We start from the raw sequence: 22,732 nt of genomic DNA on the forward strand, positions 1-22,732 counted from the left end.
TTATAACTTATTGGATTTTGATGAGTATTTAAGATTACATGTGATTTTTTTCCATTTTACCTTGCATTCAAGAAACCATGAAATTTTTGTTACCTGTCCAGTTGTTAGGGATTTTTCATTGAATCAGGTTTTTGGAAACTGTAGCTCATGTAAAGATGGAAGAATGGCATAAATTAAATAAGAAACAGCATTAGAGATTTTGGAAAACCTAGTTTTAACTCCCAGAGGTCTCTATCTAGTTCCTGTTGGTGGTGATTTTTGCTTGCTTGTTTTTTATTTAAGATTAGATTTAATTTTAGATATGAGTCCCAGATCCAAGTGATTTCTCTGATAGCAGCTTCCAGTCTTTCAGTCTGAAGAGGGTCAGAGTACAAAGAGGACAAAGTTGGTGGTGGCATTTGCTTAGTCTGCTCTTTCTTCATCTGCCACTTACCAACTTTAACCAGTATTTACTGCAGTTTAATTTAATTTAATGAGTGGTTTTGGTAAGGCCAGGAAGACAGCAGTTACCTATATTCTCTATGAAATTCAGTATTTTATATGCATTGATTATTCTTCTTCTGCATTCTGTAGGAAATCATCTTAAATACTTAATATCTGACTATATGAATGCCTTTTCAAACCTTTTATTATTCTCTTATCTCTTTCAGTTTTGCAATAACCTTTCTTAAATGAAGTGTCCAGAACAGTGTTTAATGCACTTCCAAAGTCACTGATGTGTGAAAAGATGTTTGTAAAGTTTAGTACTGTTGGACAGAAATTTTCACTAGGCTGTCCACAGTGAAACTTGTGTCTGTTACCTGTGTTGATTTTTGTGAACAGAGAATTCCAACTCGTGTTAAATGGATTTTAAATGTGTTCTTTCTTACTGGTTTTAAAATTTTCTCTCTCTTATCTCTCTCTGCATTTCTGGACTTGCAACTTTTACTTCCATTTTCTGATGTTTCCTTGAAAAATTAGGAGTCTAAGATATCAAAACATTTCTTAAGATTACAGTGATTACATCAAAACATTTGGTGGAAACCAGGTCTGGCAGTAAAGCTGGCCAGATTGCATAGTTTCTATCCAGCCTTTTCAGCTGTGACAGTGCCAGGTTAGTGAGCTGCCATGTAGCTCTTCACAGACTTTTCAGGCTGTTTTTATCGCATGAGTCTTTCCTTTGGGGGACTTGGCATTGCTTGTTCTACTCTCCAAGGTCACCCAGTTTGGCTGTCCAAGCCAAAAGTGGAGCAGACAGCTCCCTTATGGAACTTACACTGCCATATGGTGGAGAGTGGCTGCTGGGCTGGCCTGACATTGTGCCCACCACACACTTCCTCTTAGAGCATGTCCAACAAGCAGTATTCCAATAGGAGTAATTCACTGTTCTTTCCCATCTCCACAGTTAATTACTGACAGATTTCTAAGGGATATTTTGAAGTAAAAGAGGCTGACCATTTCAAGTGCTAAACAACCCTCTGAAAAAAGCAGGTCTTTGACATCACTGCAGTACATGTATTCAGTTGATGGGAAGATATGCCATCTGGAAGTGTTTTTTTGCTGGCTTGTTTTGGGTCTGGAGTAGTTTGCAAGTAGTTTAAATCATTATTTGTGCTGTATCCATGTTTCTGTAAAGAGAGTGTTTTCTTTCTTGATTAATGAAAACTAACTTTTTGGTAAAACCTATGAAACTGTCACAGATTTTCTGGAAGATGCAGTCTGGAAAATTACCTCGTTCTCTTTCATTTTGTTTCATGCCCTAAAAATCTGATGTTACCAAACTATTTTCCTAGTAATACCTTGATCATGATCTGCCAGATATTTTACTTCTTTTACCACTAGTCATATAACCTCTAGGCTGATATGTAAAACTCTCCTGTGTCGTATTGGCATGTGTTATATATCATATAAATTCCATAATTTCATGGATTATTTACACACTTTTAAAAAATTGGAACATGATATTCATTATTTCCTAGTCCTCTAGAACAGTGGCAGCTAAATATCGATGTTGAGTGAATTATCTCTGACTACATAGGAGGCTGGTGAAGTTACACAGGTACTTGCAGTTTTAAGGATGAAAAAGAGAATTGCACAAAAAGTTTGGATGGTAGAGCACTGCTGAGAGTCTTGAGACATAATTCATGGGATAGAACTCTCAAGTTGAATGACAGGAAATGATTTGCTGAGGGAGAATGCTGTAAGTAATATTTGTGAGCCTTCTGTGGAAATAAGTGGACTGGAGATTAAATGTTTGTGAATGAATATTCTGGTGGGATTCTTGCCTATGGCGAAGGTATATTACATATTTCATTGTGTAAAAGGCTATGATATTCCTGGAAATCATCTATTAAGGTGGGGAAAGGGAGGTGCAATCTACAAAAAATTATAAGCAATGGACCAGCTACTGATTTCTGTCCTGCTGAGACAGGAAGGTGTCAACAGAAATTTATCAGTCCTAACAAGCTTCTGAAAATATTCTAAAGTATTCAAATATTACTTAGAGCCATTTGATGTTTATCTTAGTTGAATTCTAGAACAGTAGGCTGCTTAGAGTTTATAGTTTTCAAGTAACTGGGATAATGTGAAAAGATTTTTTAAGGCAGAATGCTGGGATTTTTAGTGGTGTTTCAATCTCAGAAGTGAAAATGTCTATTTTATTTGAGTTCCTTTTTTACCTCACGTCTCCCTGCTTTGTATTCACACTGTCAGGTTGCAAAATTCAGCATGATATGTTGTGCTATCAACAGTAATTACTATTATAAACAAGAAATCTCTCAATGTTTAATTGGGACACACTTCAAGAAAACCTCAGAAAATCACTGCATAACTGGTGTGTGAGTTAGACACTTCTAGCCTAGATTTAGATGAATGTAATTAACACCACTATCATATTTTCACAATAGATTTTCTGGTGTTGTGAACAAAAAAAACATAAATAAAAAGGAAAAAGAAAGCAAGCAAAAAGTCTATTACATTTCATATTACCTTGAAAATCAGGCCTAACAGTTTAAATGTCAAATAATTGTATGGCTAGGTCTTACTATTCACCAACCATCACATATTTTAGTTGATTTAGCTTTTTGGAGATAAATGTCTTGTGTTACATATAGCACAAAGTGTAATACAACTTAATGCGATTTCGTAAAGGACTTTTTGTAATTGCTTATCACACATGGCAGTGCATGATAGAAACAATTAAAAATATATATATTTAAGCCAAATAATGCTATCAAAATAGCATCTTGGTTTCTGAAATGTTGTTTTTTTTATTTTTTTATTTTTCCCCTATATGTCCGGATTTAAACACTCAGGAAACACCAGTCTATTTGGGAACGCATTAGGAACTGGAGCATAGATGTAGAATCAGTAGTGAGTACTGTAGGGAAGACAATTGCTGCCTGATGCATAGGTTATAAGGTACTGAGTGCCTGGAGCAAGGTCATCATATTTATCAAGTGAATTCTTACTTTACATCTTGGTTTTTACTGACTCAGTGTAAGAAGAACAGTTACAAAGCACCTCTTTAACTTCATGCAAATACATATACAACTGGTATAGTTTATGAATCAGATAAGTCACTAGAAACCAACTTGAGAAAAACATTTACCTACATATAACATAAGAATTTAAGATTTGTATTTCACAATCAAACTCTAATCTGTACACTTTGATAGCTGCCCAGATTTGGTTGTATGTGTCTGGACTGTGATTAGCCTTCATTAATTCCTAAAACCTAAGCCATAGAGATTAAAGTATAATTAAAAAAATGTACTGCTCACCCATGTTTTCATCCCTTTGTAACCTGCATTTTCTTCTAGTATCAGTTTGCAAAATACCCCAATACATATGAATGATTGACCGGTTCCCCACTTTCTGGAGTCTGTGGTAACAGAGACCCTAGAAAACACTAAAACTGTTGGTTACTGTGCTTACACCTCATCTTGTCCCACCTACTGCTGATGGATGCTTTCTTTCCCTTTAAAGAGAACCTGGAAATCAGGAGGTCAAAATAGTCTCTAAAAACCATACAGAAGCAATGAAGCTCCATGCAGAGATCCTTATCACATAGATGGTTCCTCGTGACAGCCATGGATTGCTTATGCAAACGTTATATCTTGCAGGAAAGCATCAATTCAAAATAGTGGAAAGCTCAATGAAACAAATAACTCCTACACTGTATTTTCTCTTCTGCTGCACTGAACTGTCAAGGAATTTCCATTATCTTTAACGGAGGGTCTACTCATTTTGATAAGATCAGATTGCTCTTGAAAATACTGCTTACCATTTCTAATCTTTAGTTCGGCTTTGTGATATTTACTGCTGCTACAGGAATAGAAAATATCTTCTGCAGACATTTTTGTCTGACAAGAGTGCTTTTGTACCTGGCTGACGTGTTCCATGAGTAGCACAAAGCTCTCTTGGGCACTCCACAAAGGCAGAGTCAGGTTGAGACAATTGACTGAGACATCTGCTGAAGGCCCTGCTTTATAGACTATTATACAGCCTCATGTCACTAGTCTCAGCACTGTAGTCAGACATCTGCTGTGGTCAGAGTGCCTTTGTTTTGAAGAGTTCTGCAAGTGATTTGTAATCTGTCACGGTGGTAAAATGCTTGTAGGAGGGTAGAGAGAGAATTTTGTCCCAAATGCAATTGTCTTCCAGCCTATAGCTATGGGTGAATGGATGTATTCTCAGACATGTTAATCTGGAGATATCCCTGCTGAACTGTTCTTATGACAATTTTTTCCTTATATCAAAATAAGGAAACAGGTGTTAAGAACTGAAGTGGTTTTCCACACTCCAGAAAAGCTCTGTCCCTTAACACAGAACTGTTCCAACTGAGGTTGGAAGGGACCTTCAAGCACCTCTAGTCCAACCTCTTTCTCAAAGCAGGTCCAGGCTTTGTCCAGCTAGGCTTTGGGTATCTGCAGGGTGGAATCTGCACTGCCTTTCTAAGCCATGTGCTCCCAGTGCTTGACCATCTTTCTTAGATTGGTTGACAAGCTTTCTTAGAAATTTCCTGTGTTGTAACTTAGGTCCACTTTCTCTTATTGTAACAACGTGCACTTTTGTGATGAGTCTGGATCCATCTTTCTACACACAGCTCTCCAGATGCAGTTTCATGAGTGCAAGTTTAAGAAACCAGTCAGTTCCCCTGATCATCTGGCTACAGCCTTGGTTCTGTAGTATGTGGTCGCCCTTCTTTGCCACAGTGGCATGCTGCCAGCTCATGTTCAATTTGTTGTCTGCCAAATTCTCCAGGTCCTTTTCTGAAAAATACCTGTCTTCGCCAGCCTATCCTGTTGGATTGAGTTATTTAGTCATTGGTACAGAGCTTTGCATTTATTTTTGCTGGTCTTTATGAGACTCCTGTCAGCCCAACTTCCAGTCTATTTAGGTCCCTGTTGAATGGCAGCCCATCGGTCACACTGAGCACTCCATCAGACTGGTGTCATCCTTGAAACTGCTCAGGGTGTATTATGTTCCAGTGTCCAGTGAGTTATAAAGACATCATACAATGTCCAGCTCAGGGGTGACCACTTAGGAATGGCACCAGCAACCAGCTGCTTGTTATCATCTTCCATGTGCTGATGCTCTTGAGAAAACTCCTGCACTAATAACATCAGTAGCATGCTTAATATGCTTGTAGTCTGAGCAAGTTCTGGAGAACTGCGTTTGTTTCCTCTGAAGGATGAATATTCTCCTTTGCTGTCATTTAGCTCAGGTTTATTTTTTTCCATTAGCGATGGAAGTACACATTTTGTCTTAAAATCCTACTAGGTAGTAGGTACACCTACTAGTGTTTGAAATGCTTTTTTTTGCATTGACAGATATTTAGTATCATAGATTGAAATGACAAAACAGTTGTCAATTCTGACTCCAAGATATAGGGTTTAAAGATAATGTTTGTGTTTGTCCTGCTGATATATGTATTGATTGATAAGAGAAACTGACACACCAGTATACTCTTGTGCCTTCTTGTTGCTTTCTGTGATAGTCTCTTTTTAGTCCATTTTTTTTAAATTCCGTTTTTGACGTAATATAGCTGTTATTATTCTTTAACCATAAGGTAACTGCTCTGTTTTATTCTTCGGGAGACTGCTTTTCAAAGGCTAGTGATTTTTACTTTTTTGCCAAGTGTCTGATCTTGAGATATTTAAATCATGGACCATTTTAAATGTATCTAATTAAAGCAAATGAACTGTTTAGACCCCTCCCACCTAGCTGCTCATTTTGTTTGAGTTAGTTTCATTACTTGCATTCTAAGAGCAGATCTGTTTTATTTTTTTTCTTTTCTTTGCTGTTTCCAGTGCTCTTGTTAATACTACTGATTTGGGTCTTGTTAAGTTTGCCTTTGCCAGGAATCACCTTTGAAACCTCTAATTATTAACAGAGCACTCATCCTCGCAGTATATCCTCTAGGACATTTCCAAATGGGCAATGTTCCGTTAGTCTTTTAGGCTGTCACATACACAGTTAAAGTATCATACAGCTATAATACCATATTGCCTCTTCCTATCATGAAATATTTTACAATGATGTTGGTTTTGATATCTATTACTTTTTTTACAGTCCTTTGCAGATCTTCTGAGGTTTTATCTCCTGGTTTCTGAGACTGATATAAAGTGCTTAAGACAGGGTAAAATTGCCACTTTATACATTTAGGAAAATTGATTTATTTATCCTCTGTATTCTTATACGTGAAAAAACATTGGCCTGGGACTTAAATACATTGCTGCCAATCCTCATTTTCTCCATTGAACTGTTCATTTTTCCCTGCAAACTGCTACTTTTCTATTTTTTTTATCATTTTTATTAAAGAACTATTTAATTTAAAAAAAACAACTTGAACTTACATCAATGGAAAGAAATTCCTCTTCTATTTCAGCAACATGAAAAATACAACGAGGTGGGAAATTCTCTGTAAAAACAAACAAATGTGGAATGGAGATAGACTCCCTTATGTCTTGCTCTTTGTTAATTTCCTGAGACACTATCTATTAATCCTGTGGGACATTTTGCTCTGGGTATCACAGGGCAGTTAGCCAATGTACCTTTGGAGGAGGGACATATGCTTAAAATAATATGTGTAATGACCATTTTCCATCACCAATTGCAATTTGGAGAATTCAGCATGTGATTAATTTGTTTTCAAAATTATTGCTCTTGCAGATCATATGGTAGTTTATATGTACTTTATATGACATCTCTTGCAGCATGAGCTAGAAACTTGTTATGTGGGGCTAATGTATATTTGTTTTCTTTTTTTCAAAGATCAGTGAGATTTCAGGTTTTCTAAAGTAGATGATGTATTCTTTCTATTCTGAAAGCAACACATTAGTTTGCTTGGAACTGTGAATATCCATAGCTTTATTTTATCGGACAATATCAAGTATCATCTGTGCAATGTACTGCTTTTGGGTTTGCCAACTGGTAGGCTTTAGAGTAGGTAAACCACTAACAGCTAATTTAGCCACCCCAGTCTGGTGGCTAAATGCAGTCCTGTGAATGACAGCAGCTGATACTCAAATACAACTCTTGCAGTCTCCAGGCAGCAGTTAAAGACCAAGAGTACCAAAAGGAACTTTGTGCAATAAGATAGAATACTTGCATGCTAGACTTGTTATATGGTTTCCTTGTTAATCCAAAAATTTCAACAAAATCATCATTTACAGTAAGGGCGTGATTTAGGAGTCTGTCCAGGTTAGAGTGTCTTCTCTGAATGTGTAAATTGGGACTAACAACTGGGCTTTGGCCAGGCAAATTTCCTGATATGTCACCTTTGTAATGAATTGTTTGACCTTGAGGCATAGAAGGCACTGAAGACACCTCTCAGTTAGCAGTTGCTACCAAGGCCAATGCTAGTTCTGTAGTCCTGCTTTCAGACCCTGGTCTAATCTAATCGATTGCCCAAATCTCATGTGATTTAAAGGACTCTCTTTGGCCCAGTATTACTAGCTTTGTTGACAAAGCACCACCTTAAGCCTTTGTGTGTCTCTGCCCCACTCCACTGGAGATTTCAGGTAACCTGTTTGGCTCTCCACCATAAAACAAGCAGAGGAGTTCTCCTGCAGACACATTCTAATCCTACTGGAGATCTGGCATCTACTAATGCCGGTATTATGTCTTCTTGTTTCTTTAAAAGTGATTTATATTAACCGTTTTGAAACTTTGAATTTAACTTTTCCATTATTAACATCTCTTCTGGCTCCCAGTGTCTTTTCTTTATCTGATTTCTTACTCCCTCCAGCTAATCTTTCATTTATTTTTTTTAATTCCCAATCAATAAGTAGGACCATTGTAACTATTGAAAGTTTACATGATTTTAGCTGAGATTTACAGAGTTCAGTCTTGCTTAGGATCTTCAGTTTACAGACATGAGTCCAGATGAAATACCTAGACAGAAGGCGCCTGAACTTTGTACAATGGAATTTCAAACCTTTGCAGTGTTTACTTCTGCATTTTTACTTTTGACACCAGTTATTAATTTACAGTATTTATAGACATCAATAGTTTTATTTACACTAGGATTAAGGAGAAGAGAGTTCCAAAAATGATGCAAATTGAGGGCTACTTTCAGATCTGCCAAATATAACCTGTCTGGAACTCTGGAGAAGCACAGCAGAGCCACTATGGTTTCTTTTAAGATAGGCACATAATTGAAGAAGAAAGCTATTTTGGTATTTGTCTGAGATTTTTTTTCAGTAGGGCATGATATAGTCAGGCTCCAGACTACTCTTGCATTTCCAAAGAAATTGAGTTTCTATGTCACTTATTCTTCCTTCATAATTCTAATCTTATTTTTAGTGTATCTTTTATTGAGTCATCGATAATATATACTACCCAAAATACAGTAGGAAATGCTGAACTTGTTTTTATTTTTTATTAGAAGGAAAGATTAAGCTATTTAAATTATAAGCTTGAAAAAAAACAAATCTAAAACAAAGCCAGCCATGCTTTTATGGGGGAAATCTTTTAAAGTTATTTATATTTACAATTGCTCTACTCAGCAGTTTTTGAGGGTTAAATGTTTTGGTGATTTACATGCAATAAACCCGGGCTCTTTTCCAGGATTTCCCAAAGGCCTTTTTAGTGACCTTGGGCAAATTCATGGCAAATAAGTAATTCGACTGAACCTAATTTCCTCTTACAAAGGAAGGCAGTGTAGTTGTATGTATAAATGTTTGTATACTCATTTTATATACTCAGTCCTGTCAACCACAAAAACATCTTTGTTTATTGGAGTGGATAAGACTGAATGATGAAGATGCTAATGCTGTCTACTCAATCTGCATACTTGTTAGTGTGACATAAACACAACACTTCCCATCAAATACATTCCTCCTGATATGAATCAAGCTCTTTTATTGCAGTCTTCTACACTATTCATCAATCTGCCTCCCTGGCCTTGACTGCCAAATACAAAATGCTTGCTTATTTTCAGGGATGTAACTTGACAGCAATCTGCTCTTAGTTTAGAGTAATAGGCTATCAGCAAAACACACATGAAAATAATTACAAACATTTAGAACTGAATTCTGGGTATTTACTTTTTGCCAGAAGTGCAGTTCCATGTCTGGAATCAGTGGGGTTGCACTACGTATATGCACAGAACTTGGACGTTTATTCATTGCTGGAAATGAACTGAAATGTTCATAGAGGATCACTTTGTAACACTATTAGTTTCCCTATCTCAGGTGCGATAGACACTTCCGTATCTAATGGATTTTTATCCATCCTTATACTCTGCATAGTACTTGTCTTTTTTTGTCTGTTTAAAATGTTGAACACTTTGGGTAGGCAGTCCATGTCAATGCAGGAAGTTTACATTGCTAGCAATGTATGAATTAACATAGACTTGGATTTTAAATGATCAGCAAACCTTATTGAAGAGAATAATCGATCCACTTGGCAAACGTTTCTGCACTAATGCTCGAGATAAGCAGTTTGGAGGTTTTAGTACTGGGATCAAGACTCCTTGACACTCTGGAAAAAAATATCATTCTTTTGTAATTCGTAGAGGTCTATCTGAAAGCAAAACTGAAATCTCTTCTGTTTCGTTGGCTTGGTTACTCTTGTTCTAGTTTAATTAATGCAGGTGTCAGTCTCATGATCTTTTAAGGGATTATGTCCACTGTTGTATACCAAGTTTTGAGCAATCAGTCATATTTGCCTCATGTGAAAAATCAGAAAAAGTGTATTACATGTTAGAGGTGCAAAAAGTCAAGGTTTGAAGTACAGAAGGAACTGTACATAATCACTTTCCTAGGTACTTATGATGATAGAAACCCTGGTGCACTGCAAGATAGTTTGCTACAAGGGTACAGTACTGTGGCAGGTCTGTTTATGTTTTTTGCAGACACATTTAACTGGATACATGGAAAAAAATTGAGATGTTTATAAATGTGAGAATCATGGTGCATTTAGTGTTCAAATTGAAGGAAAAATTATGCTAGAAAAAATATTTCATTACTTTTGAAGGAATTTTTTCTTTCTTGAATGAAATGCTGACTTTGAAGTCAGAGACACTAGTTCTCTTCTCTAGCTAATGCTTATGTAAAACGAAAAGGATGGTCTTTTGCTCTTGATAACAAAACAGGACCTTGAAGATGCATAAATAATTTCAGAATTTCCTAGTGACTGACTGTGAGTAAATTGCTGACACTCCCTGTGCCTGTGTTACTTGACCAGGAAGAAAATACTAGCTTTTCTATCTCTAGTATTACAAACTTGATCACTTGAAACAGCTGTCTATTATTATTATGTGTGTAGTAAGATGGGACTGTACCTTCTGTTGGAGGGTATGTGTCAGCAAAATGTTAGGAAGAAAGAAAACAAATAACAAGAAAAAAAAGGGTAAGGTTTCATTTAGGGGTTTTAAAGACATGTTTTCACATTTCCTTATTTACCTTCCTCACCTTGAGTAGATGTATGCACACTAACTTCTTGATGAAGTACTTTGTCAATGACTTCATAGATCACTGAGACCAAACAGTACACCCTGCTAGCTGTTCAGCTCCAAGGCTTATCTAAGACCACACTGGAGGTAGCAATACTGCTGCAACAGCAAGGAAATTCCAGAGAAACTCTGTGGCTGAAATATATTTGGGAAGTTTTTAATAACCACTTCTGGAAGAAAGACAACAAACCTTCATATTTAACAGTTAGTGATAATCATCCATTAATTGTTCCATCTGACACCTCTATCTTCAGAATCTCACATTACTAGTGGTCAGTTTTAAAAATGAGAGGTAATTGTCCTCTAACATGTGTGCTGAAGTGTTCTTTATTTCCCACTGAGAAGTCAGAGCAATACTGACATAGCAGTAAGGGAACACAGCGAAAAATCTGTGTTTATATTTTCATTTCATTTCCTACTAGAGGTATTTTTTTATCACATGATCTCTTTAAGTATGGCTCCATGATCCAATCTTAATTGAAAAACACCCAAGATTTCAAATTGGATCAGGCTTGGTCTGTCTCCCTGCCTTTTTGATAATATAGTTTAAAGGAACGGGCCTGGTAATACTTATTATTGTGTTTAAGTTTGGTAATATGCAAGACAATATTTCTCTGTGTCTCATTTTCAAAATGGACAGAAAAGCTGTTTTATACAGCAGGCTCTATGGGTTAACAAATGAACTCTGCAAAAATTATGACTGAGTTTTGAATAAAAGCATTATCTGTACAGTACCTACAGAAATGTTACAGACTAACAGCAGTGTTGATTGACAAAAAAACCCAGAAAGACTAGTTTAGCATTTCAAACATGCCCTGAAACAAGAACGCATAAAATGACTGGGAGATGCCTGATTTTTAGAAGAAAGCTGTTAAAGTTGTACAATATCAAAGCTGTTCTTGGTATGCATGAAAACTGATCTTCTAATATTAGTTTGGGAAAAGTTGAGATGATTCTGTTACTTTAAAGTGTAAGTTGGTAACAGACAAACAAAATGAACGACTTCCATATCAGTATGGTAGCTGGTTTTAGTCTTATATTGATGCAAGCAAAACCTGTTAAGTCATTTGCAGTCTGCCTATGCATGCCATTTCCCAGTAGAATAAACACCTGAAGGGTCTGATTTTAAAACACCATTTAGGTGGGAATTATCCATTGGTTTTATGTTTTTGGTTTTAGCTTTCTCCTTAGGGGAAACAGACCATAGATGACCAAATGAAAAAGGTCTGTTGCTCTGTTCAGAGAGGAGCTGCTTGGCCTGTCTGCTGTGAGTTCAATAGCTTGACTGTGTTTGGTTTATTATATATATTTCTATTTAATCACTGGGCTCAGTTTTAATCTTTTATTGATTCTTTTCCAGACAGTGCTTTGGAGCTGCTTATTAGCTCTGTCCTTTTAATCCCAGATTATTGCTGTTAAACTGTTAAATGGAAATTTAGCTCTAAGACTTGTGGGAATTCATCCTGGCTACAATTGTGTTATCGGTACAGCTGGTTTTATATGATCCTTGATCCTAGTGGAGAGCCGAGGTTTGAGAAAGGTGGATTAGGAAAGGTGCTGGACAGCCAGTGTTGTTCACAGCTGGCAAAGTGAGCACTTTATTTCAAATGCAGTTCTAATGGCCACTGAGCGCATCTGATGTCAGGACAGCATGCACAAAAGACAACATGGAGCAGACACTGAGAAATTCCAGCTGGTTGATAGAATTGGGGTCATTTGGGGAATTTCTTATTTTACTGTTAATTTTTTTAGCACTGAATTGAGGTTCTGCTGTATAAACATTCTTAGTCCAGTTAGTATTTTGGTTCAGACTGCTAGTGAAAATAATTCCACCACCTTTTAATTTAATGAGAAAGGAACTTTTAGAAAATATAGTGATATGTTGAATAGATGAATTTCACTGGGAACTAGGGAAAGTTCTTCCCTAAGGGTCTCTATCATGTGAAGTCTTTAAAAGGGAAATGCATGTAAGGTTACAGTTGATCTAGATGATTTTGAAGGTGACTTTGTCAAGTGTTGATGGGTGACTATGGTGGGAATTTTCAGAGTGTGGTCTGATGCTAACTAACCATGGGAGTAGTTCTCATCTCAGAAGTAGAGTCCATCCTCAACAGGATTTTGTAATTCTACATAAATCTGAGTAGTGTTAATTCTACATAAATCTGGGTAGTGTTAGGCTCAGCAATAAACATAAATGTGCTTACACCAAACCCAACACCACAACACAGTGGGGTAGGAAGTGTTGCTGCTGTTAAGATCTTCACCACTGAAAAAGTGTCAGAGCTGCCGTTCATACAGAATTCAATGCTGACACTTTTGCCTTTGTTAAAATGTTCAACTTATTTTTGAAGTACTTGAGCTTTTCCAATACTGTGCAGTTAATTAAGTAAAAAGTATTTTTCTACTGATGCTATTTATTGTTTTTTTGCCAATAAAAAAGCAACTCTTAAAACATGGACATCTAGAAGTGTTAAGTTTCCTGCTAAGGAGGTTTAACTTGTGCTGCAGTGCAGTCATGTATGTGACTACAGAAACTGCTAAGAAAGCTGGATACTACAAGTACGATATTAGGTTGTATAGGACAAATTTATCCTTACTGAATTCTGTGTTGTCATGGATACAATGCCACTGGTACCTGAGCTACCTAGTTTAAAACTAGCTCAGTCTTGTCAATTGTATTGCAGTTTCTGCAAAGTTTTGGTTTAGTCTGAAAGTGAATAGAATAAGGACTTTTGATGATACAGAAATATTGGCTCTGAAGCAGCAAGAAGTTTTACTTTTCTCCTTGTGTTTACCTCTGATTTTACTGGTTTAATACTGAGAAATGCTTTTATTGTAAAGCACTGTAGGGTACTCTTAGGATCTTTCTTGTGTGGCATTTATTCACATTAGATATTGGGCAGTATTCTCAGTGGAAGAGTACCTTTTTGGTACTTTATTCCCCATGACTCTTATTCCACCAAATCTCAGCATAAACAGTCTGGGAGGAATATACTGTAAATATTTGTATTTATTAATGCAAATGGAAATCACACAGCTAAGTCCCCATGCACAGGACTAAATATTTACCCTTCTGTGTAGATTTTAAGTATATTCAAGGACAGAACAACCATTCCCAATGTTCAGAAATAGTAAAAGGTGCCATTCAAGAGCTACGGATGTTTTCTTATTATTGAGTGGGAGAGTTTGAAGCTAATACAAAAGAGTGGGTTCTAAAATGTAAATATCTCCTGCCTTAAAGCCACTATGATATAAAGATGATGTCATGCTATCATTTTCTTGGTTACTAATTCAGTAAACTTCTAGAAAGCCCATTATACATAGTACCACTTGTTAATAAACATTCAGCTTTCTGGAACAGCCCCTGCTAAAAAGTTAACAATCCAAAGAGGCAAAATGAAAAAAATGTAGGGGGAAAACATAGACGCAAACAAAAGTGAAATTTCCTCCCAAGTCATAGATCTAGACAGCTGAAATGGAAGTGTACTGATTGCTTCTTAGTTCCTATCTAGCACCTCATATACAAACCCAGAGAGTCATAGTATATAATGAAAAGCATTGAGCAACCCCTCTGACAGACCATATTAAAATTGCCTGGGAGCAGAATCACAATGACAGGATTACATGGCTCCTAGCTTTATCACGACTGACTCTGCTGCTGGCTTCTCAAATGGCTCAGGGAGGCCCATACCTTCCATTGATTCATGACTTCTCTTCTTTGCGAAAGAGTGACAGGAGATGTCTCTGCACCAGTCCAGTGGCTACAGCATGAACCTGTGAGAACATCAGCAGGGAGCTGGCTCGACCCCCATCAGCAGAGACTGACCTGTCCATCTACTGCAAAGTGGGACACCAGGCACATCAGCTACCCCAACCCAGCAGATTAACCCTGCACCCCAAAGGAGGGATGCCAATATAGCTCTAACTTGTACAAGGAGCTTCCCTTTGATGTATTTTGAAAGTGACAGTGGGAAAAATATCATCAAACTTTCCCCAAAGTGAGACTGTAATTTCTTTAGTTATAGTCCATGCTGCCTGCTTTTGATGGGATAAATCAATGCTATTGTGTTTAAAGATAAATGGCATAGCTTTGCATATTCCTGTGCTGGTAAATGTGTCTGCTGCAACTTTTCTAGAAGTAGCGATAAAAGGACAAGTAATGACAAGACCAGAGTATATTAAATGTGGAATATCTTGCTGAGCTACAGCTCACTAAAACCAAAACCCTATCTTTGATTTACTAAGCCACGAAAATAAATTATAGTTTAGACTTGCTTTTCTCTTCTTTTTGGGACCCAGGAAGGCTAATGCTTTTACAATAACTGTTTATTGAATGTCTGACTTCATGATCCTGACCTATGCACTGAGCAGGAGACCAATACAGGAAATTTATGCCTCAAACCAGCATAGTATCTCAAACTATTATTAAATTGTAGCACTACAATATAGCTCACAATAAAGCTTGTAACAGCAGTGAGTCCTTTGCAGCTCTTTCTCTTTAAAATCTCCTGACATACTTTTAAATGAATTTCTAATAGGAAAACGTTTTGGTTTTGTTTTTTTTTTTTCACAAGGTAGTAAATAAAATGTCTATGGAGAGGAGAGTTCTCTCTCTTGGCCCATTGTGCTTGAGCAGTCCAGGAACTGCAAGAGATTAGGACTCCCTCACTTCCCCTTTGACTGAAAGAATGACTGGGGGTGTACTTGATGGTGGTCCTGTCCACCACACAAATCCTTCTCCAGTCTAGATGACCTAGAGTCCATGCAAGTATTCATAACTCTCAGAAGTGGCTTAAAATCCATCACGCCATGTGCGGTAGAGCTGTGTTTTTTTCCACTGGATGGAGTTTAAGCTACAAAATAAAGAGGAAAGTTTATATAATTAATAATGGTTTCATTTTATAGTTAGAGTGAGGTTTGTTTTTTCTTAAAAAATAAGAAACTAGTAGCTGAATCAAATCAAAACAGTGGTCATAAAACATGGGAATAGAGAGAAATTCAGGTTCATCTTCAATTTCTGTTTTCTGGTCCTACCTTTTAAATAACCAACAGTTTAATATCAGCTCTGCATCTGAAGAAAAAAAAAAAAAGTAATCATACAGCACCTGTACATCTGCAGTAACATTAGCTAGTTTGTTAATAATGAAAATAACTTTAAGGGTTTAGAGAGATAAATTGTATTGCTAGGTAAGTGAAAAGTGTCAGTATCTATTTTATTATCTAGTTTGCTCTGAATGAGGGAAAACCTCTGATTTTTTTTTTAACAGCCTAGACAAATGTAATCTAAGTTATACTTCTTATACATTTAAGGTTCTCTCTCTGTAAGAGATTTATTATTATATAGAGGTTGCTTACCAGGATCTTGGTTTTTTTTTATTTCTTTTTTTTTTTTTTTAATGCTAAACAAGAAGATGAAGAAATTATAATTAGACATGTTTATCAAAGGAAGAGGTTGCTCAGTACAGATTAAATTTCTAGGGGATTTTGATGTCTCCTTTTACGAGCATGCACAGATTATAATTCAGAGCCTTGTAGTCCAGCCAACCCTGGTTGGTAGAAAGCGTACTCTGCCTTCAACACAGTATCCTAAAAACAAAGTTGCTACCAAACTTTGCAAAATATTTTTGCATATCATGAAATTGTTAAACCTTCTCATAACCTATTTATTTTTTACATTTGCAAAATGCAGCGATCTCAAAAATGGAGAAATAATTTTTCTAAAACTATTTTTGAAATGACATTTGGAGGGAGAATTTAATCTCAAATATTTTAAGTGTAGTAAAATGAGAGCAACTGAAGACAGCTGCATCGAGAAGTGCTTCGTAATATGAACCATGGATATTGCTGTGAGCTCTATGTATATTGAAAATGACACGAGTAAAAAAGGAAATGTCATTCTCTTTTTTTTTTAATCTTAAAATGTTCCTTCAAATAGTATTCATTTAATTTGTTTCGAAAAGAAAACTTAGCTGGGCTATCAGGTTTGTGATTTAATGGATACATTTCTGTTTTAAAAGATTAATTTTACCCTGGGACTTCAGTGAAGACTGGCTCATTGTGCTCTGCAATAGTAGTATATTTCATAGCTATAGGCTTTGATGGAGAGCAGCCTGCCCTCTGCTCCTCAGAATGCCTCTCGGGGGAATGTTCACTGTAGTAGTTTAGATGATAACCACTTCCAGAAAGCGTAATGGATGACAAAGCAAACAGTGAGATAGTTTGACCCATGACGGTTTGAAGGCTTTAAAATTGCTGACCTTACTCTAAGCTTGCAGTTGGATTTTTTATTTTTTAACTTCCCTGTGTAGAAAATGGAATACAAGTGTGCTGTGATTTTCACCAGAAAGGTGCAGCTAGGTGACTTGTAGCTTCTGTAGAAGTTGTATTTCCTATATAGTGTGCCTTGGTGAAGACAGAAATGTAGATCACTGTTGTGGAGGAGTTGTCATGTGAGAGATCATTTGGTAGAGAAATGGTTCTGGTTTGGGATGGTTATCAAGTTTGGTTTCTGTTACCATCTGGACAACCAATAGTGACAATAAGTCTGAAGTGATGCCCTACGCTTTAGATATTTCAAAAGTTGACGTTAAAATGAACATTTAATGAACGTCATCCTATTAAGTGACCTTCTGTCCAGCCATGGCTATGTTGCTAGTGTCATCTCAGCCATCACCTCTGATGTATGTGCTAAGTTATAGGCACAGAACTTACTGCGTTATTGATATGTCTTTCGGGTTTTTCTTCATGCACAGTATATAGACAATGATATGCAAGGTTCATACATCTGCTTTGCAACAGTACTGAGAAATTTTGCTGGCCTAGATGTAAACAATACTTATTTTTGTTTAGTAAGTTGCCATTGTTAGAAAACTATCATTTCACTCAGGCATACAAATGTTATTAAAAGAAAACAAGCCAGAGTTTGCAACCTAGACAGACATCTGCCCATTTAGACTGGATGTATGAAATTCATTGTTGTTTTGGTGACTTCTAAGGCATCAGCTTCATGTGTAAAGGGTTATCAAGAAAACAGTATTAATCAAGCTTATGCAATTCTGCAAAACTTTCCTATAACTCTTTTTGCTGCCATTATACAGATTTTCATATTGTGACAGACAATTCAGTTTTAGGCTTCACTGCCCAGAGTTGAGAAGGTTGTTCTAAATTTGCACCAGTAAAATCTTTATAGCACCTCAGGCTGCAGTACATGCCTTACATAGTATGCAGAGTGGTAGAAATATATACACATTCAGTGTATTTATTTATCTTTCAACTTACAAGGTGTAAAGGTCTAGTATTTTTAATACTTCAATAATCCTCAAGTGCTATAACTATAAAGGTAAATGGCTATGAAACTATATACTTAGCACCTTCAAAGGAATAATGTGTTTAGAAACCCAGTGAAATAAGACTAAATCTGCCAACGTAAGACCTGCTTCAGAGAATGCAATTTTCATAAAGTTATTTTTTTCTACAGAATTATCAGGAAAGCTGTTAATCAGTTAGATAAAAAGCCTATTAAAGAGATGAAAGGGGGAGAGGGAAGAGCCAAATATGCATTTTAATTGCTCAAATTAAAGGCAGTGAAAAAAATTCCATTTGGCCAAGCCAGCCAGTATTTGTTTTAGTAAAAATAACTAATAAAATTCACACAGCAAAGAAAGTGAACTGGGATTTCCGAGTGTCTAAATATTGAAGATGTAGAAATGCTTCTTTGGAAAATAAAAAAAAACAAACAAACAAACCAACCAGACCTTCAACATTTAGGGGGCTTTAAGTTAGCACAATTATGTTATTTCATTTTCTTTTGTGTTTGCTTTTATTACTAAAGACTGATTTGTTTCAAAGTGTTTAACTATGCAGGAATCAGTGGGGGAGAGAGAAATGTTTATACGTATGCCATCTGAGTATTTTGTGAGTAGCTGCAAAAGTGTCAGTATCTAAGACATCAGTAGGAAAGAAAACCTTACAATAATTTCAATAGGAATATATGAAACAGCAGCAAGACACAAAATATATATACCATAATAGATATGGGAAGTATCTAGTTCCTAAATGCAGAGGTATTGCTTCTGCCTGAGGCAGTCTCCAAGATGTAAATTTTGAAACTGAGGAAACAGACTAGGAAGTTAACCTCTAGGTGTGCTCTGCTCATGAAATTTTCCTCTGACATCATTTGTTGACCACCTTCCAAGACAGGACAGGCTATGCAGGCAACAGACCTAATCCCAAGGGGTCCCTTTTATGTCAGCTTCTTCCATTACTGCTCTAAGCTTGCAAAACCCCAATTAATCACTAGGACATTCCATCACACTAAATATTATCCCTGTACATCAAGCTAGACAAGTGCTGAATGTCTCTGACAAAGCAAGGACATGAAGTACAAGATTATATTATTTGAGTAACTAGAGTTTGAGTAATTGACCTCCTGGCTGTGTATTTTCAGCAGATTTTGGTACTTTTTATAAATAAACCACCCTAGTGATCATGGTCATTCATTTGGGGCCAGTCAGTGCAGATTTCCTTCTTTTAAGACTAACATTTCAGAATCAAATATCAGATCAAGTTTAATAGTATATGTGATTCCAAATATGAACATACCCTTGGAGCGTGAGAATAGAGAGAAAGGTCAGATGATATCATTAGTGTTGCTACGAACAGCTGCAGGGTTAGAGAAGGAGGCTGAAGAGAAGGAGCATTACTTGGACAGGAGCCTGAAGACTGCACTTTGGTGAAAAAATTTGCTTTAAGTTCTAAGTACATTATTTCCATTTGAAAAGGGTTATTTGAGTATTGCAGCATCCACATTTCATGGGTTAAAAGCACCAGCAGTCTCAAGAACATTGTTTGCCAAGGTTTCCAATAATTAGAAATACTGGTGTTGGGCTTCAAAGCAGTAAGACCTAAGTAAAGACGTGATCAAATGGTTAATTAAGATATACGTTTGCTCTCATCTGTCATTAGAGAATGAAAATATTCTTATGTGATGTATCTCTTGAATGACTATTATTATGTTATCTCTAATTATGTAATGAGATTTGAGTTTTCAGTTCTGTTCAGATACCTTTCAGGGTTTTTTTGATACAAAAGCAGTTTAGCCCCTCTATATATCCAGTAAAAGTGAATTCATTGAGATGATGTGTTAAATACTAAAGAACTAAATCTTGCAATTATTAGTCATAAAACATCTTATGTAACAAAAGCGAGAAGTATTTTATAGAATGATTTAGCACCTTCGGTAATCAGTGGAGAAAAACAAATGAGATTGCTCCTAATGGGTTTTCCTTGGAAAATCCAGGAAGCCAAAGGGAGTTACAAAATCCATGTGAATAAGGCACAAAATGCAATGCAGATGCTTGCAAGCATTTCTGAGGTAAAACTGACAAAGTAAGCTCTTGAAGTGCCCGCTGTGTATCAGCATATCCCTGTTTCTAAGCTAACCAGCCCAATGACAGATGTGCCATTAAGTTAGGTGCCACATTTTGCTGAAGAAAGCAGTTAACTGCAGGACATCACCTTGTATCTCTATAGGACTCTGTACTTGAGCTCTGTGAACAGACAAGCTTGGAGACCACCAAGCATATCTCCAGCCAGCTGTGAGAGATAGTCCCTTGGTTTCCAAGTTTTATACAAAATTCCAGAACATAAGGATGCTATATATTTCCCAGTGTTTATTCATTTTACATGGTAGCTTCTACTACTCTCACTGCCATTCGTCTTGTCAGCTCTTTTTAAAAATGTAACCTACTCAATTGCTGTCTCTTATTATAATCTAAAATTTATAAATAAAAGTAAATGACTGCTTAAAAAAAAACAACAAAGAACTTGGCTGACTATAGGGATGTTATTACAAATGTCTTTGCTGTGAAAGAGTTTGTCTTTTCCTTCCAAATGCTAGTCTAATTTTCATAATAATTATTTTAGCTCTCTCTTCCTTTTTTAAAAACAACATTAAATTAAAAAAATGAATATGCTCCAGTGGTCAAATCTGTTGGTGGGAAAACATTCTTAATGGGAGTATAACCTTGTTAAAGGCTGAGTGAAAACCAAATTATGTCCTTACAAAGACAGAAACAATGCAGCTTGTTTCTGGCATAAATGGAGGAGGGAAGGAAATGTGAGCTATAAACAAATCTGTGCAATGGAGGCAAGCTTATTGTCTAACAGGATAACTGTGTGGTATAAAGGAATGACTGCAGCAGTAGTGTCTGATAGAGCTGAATGATTGGCAGAAGAGAGGCTTCTGTGGTAACCCTTGAAAAAGCAGTTTTCTTCCTTAGAGTCTGTGCTCTTCATTATCCTTGACTGAGGAAATAAATCAACTGACAATTCATAAAATGTATAACCATGTGTCCTGGGTTCAGCAGTAGCAGTCATTTTTCTCCTTCTTGGTAGCTGGTGCAGTGCAGTGTTTTGACTTTCGGCCTGGGAACAGAACTGATAGCGATGTTTTGGTTTGGCCAAGGACTTTGTGAGCCTCATGCTCTGCCAGGGAGGAGGGGAAGCCGGGAGGAAGCAGAGACAGGACACCTGACCCAAACTGACCAAAGAGGGATTCCATACCACAGCACGTCATGCCCAGGAGTTAGCCGGAAGGGCTGGGGAGACTGCAGGGTTGGAGGAGGTATCGGTCAGTGCTTGGTCGGGCTGAGGGGGGGCAAGTTATCGGTCGGCTGGTGCTGAGGTGTTGTATTCTCTTCCCTTGTTATTTCCTTTATCATTATTATCATTGGTGGTAGCACTAGTGATTTGTGTTATACCTTAGTTACTAAACTGTTCTTATCTCAACCCATGGGAGTTGCATTCTTTTGATTCTCCTCTCCGTCCCTCCGAGAGCAGGGGGAGGGCAAGAAAGCGGGGGAAGTGAGCGAACGAATTACCTGACTGGGTTTAAACCACGACACCATGGTATTTCTAAACGGAAACTTAGCATAGCCTTATGCATGGTAGGTAGAAGCTTTCTTTTACTAGTGAATCACAAACAGATGAAAAATCTGCAAGCTTGTTTCTTAGGTGGTAGAAGATGGACTTTCATTGGAGTTATGTTGATTTATATGAGCTCACAGTCAGCACTTTTATCTTCCGTAGCATTAGAAGACAGTAATAGATGAGTCAAAAAATGTTTCTCCTTCTACAATGATAAAGAATCATAAAAATTTTTCATTTCCTATTTGAGGTTATAGCAAGTGCATAAAATAAGTGAGCTGAAAATATTTATTTCCCATAGACTTCAAAATGAGCTTAGACGTGGTGAGTTGGTTTATATTTTGAATGGAAAAGAGAAATAATATTGGATAATTTTTTAAATTAATATTTTTAATTATAATTTCTTTCCTTAGAGAAAAGAGGGAAAGTGTTGATAAGTGCTAGAAATTAGGTACCTGGGCACCCAAACAGGTAATCCTAGCATTTAAATATGAAGTCAAATCTGACTAAATTGTAGGTGAATTCTAGCTATGGATCTTTTTTTCTGTCATTCACTTTATTCATGGAGGTTTAGATAGTGATTCATAGTAAAGATTTGTATTGCTTCCATAGGCCCCCTAGTGACAGTAGGGAGATACCCACTTTGCAGGCAATGACAATAAGTGATTCACGATTGCACCGTGAATGGGCAAAGGGATGATGGGAAGACATACTGGGCTGTCTGCAGTGCTGCATTTGGCATTCCTCTAACCAAAGCTTGAAGTTGTGCTGCTGGACCACCCAACAGGCACCACATACCATGCTGGACTATGGGAGTGTTTCATGATGAGGCTAGAGATTGAAACTGTGACACATAAAAAAACC

This window comes from Pezoporus flaviventris, unplaced genomic scaffold (genome assembly GCF_033815535.1).
Source record: "Pezoporus flaviventris isolate CSIRO_AGI_PZ_B2104156 unplaced genomic scaffold, CSIRO_AGI_Pfla_v1 ptg000040l, whole genome shotgun sequence".
Taxonomy (NCBI): Eukaryota; Metazoa; Chordata; class Aves; order Psittaciformes; family Psittacidae; genus Pezoporus; species Pezoporus flaviventris.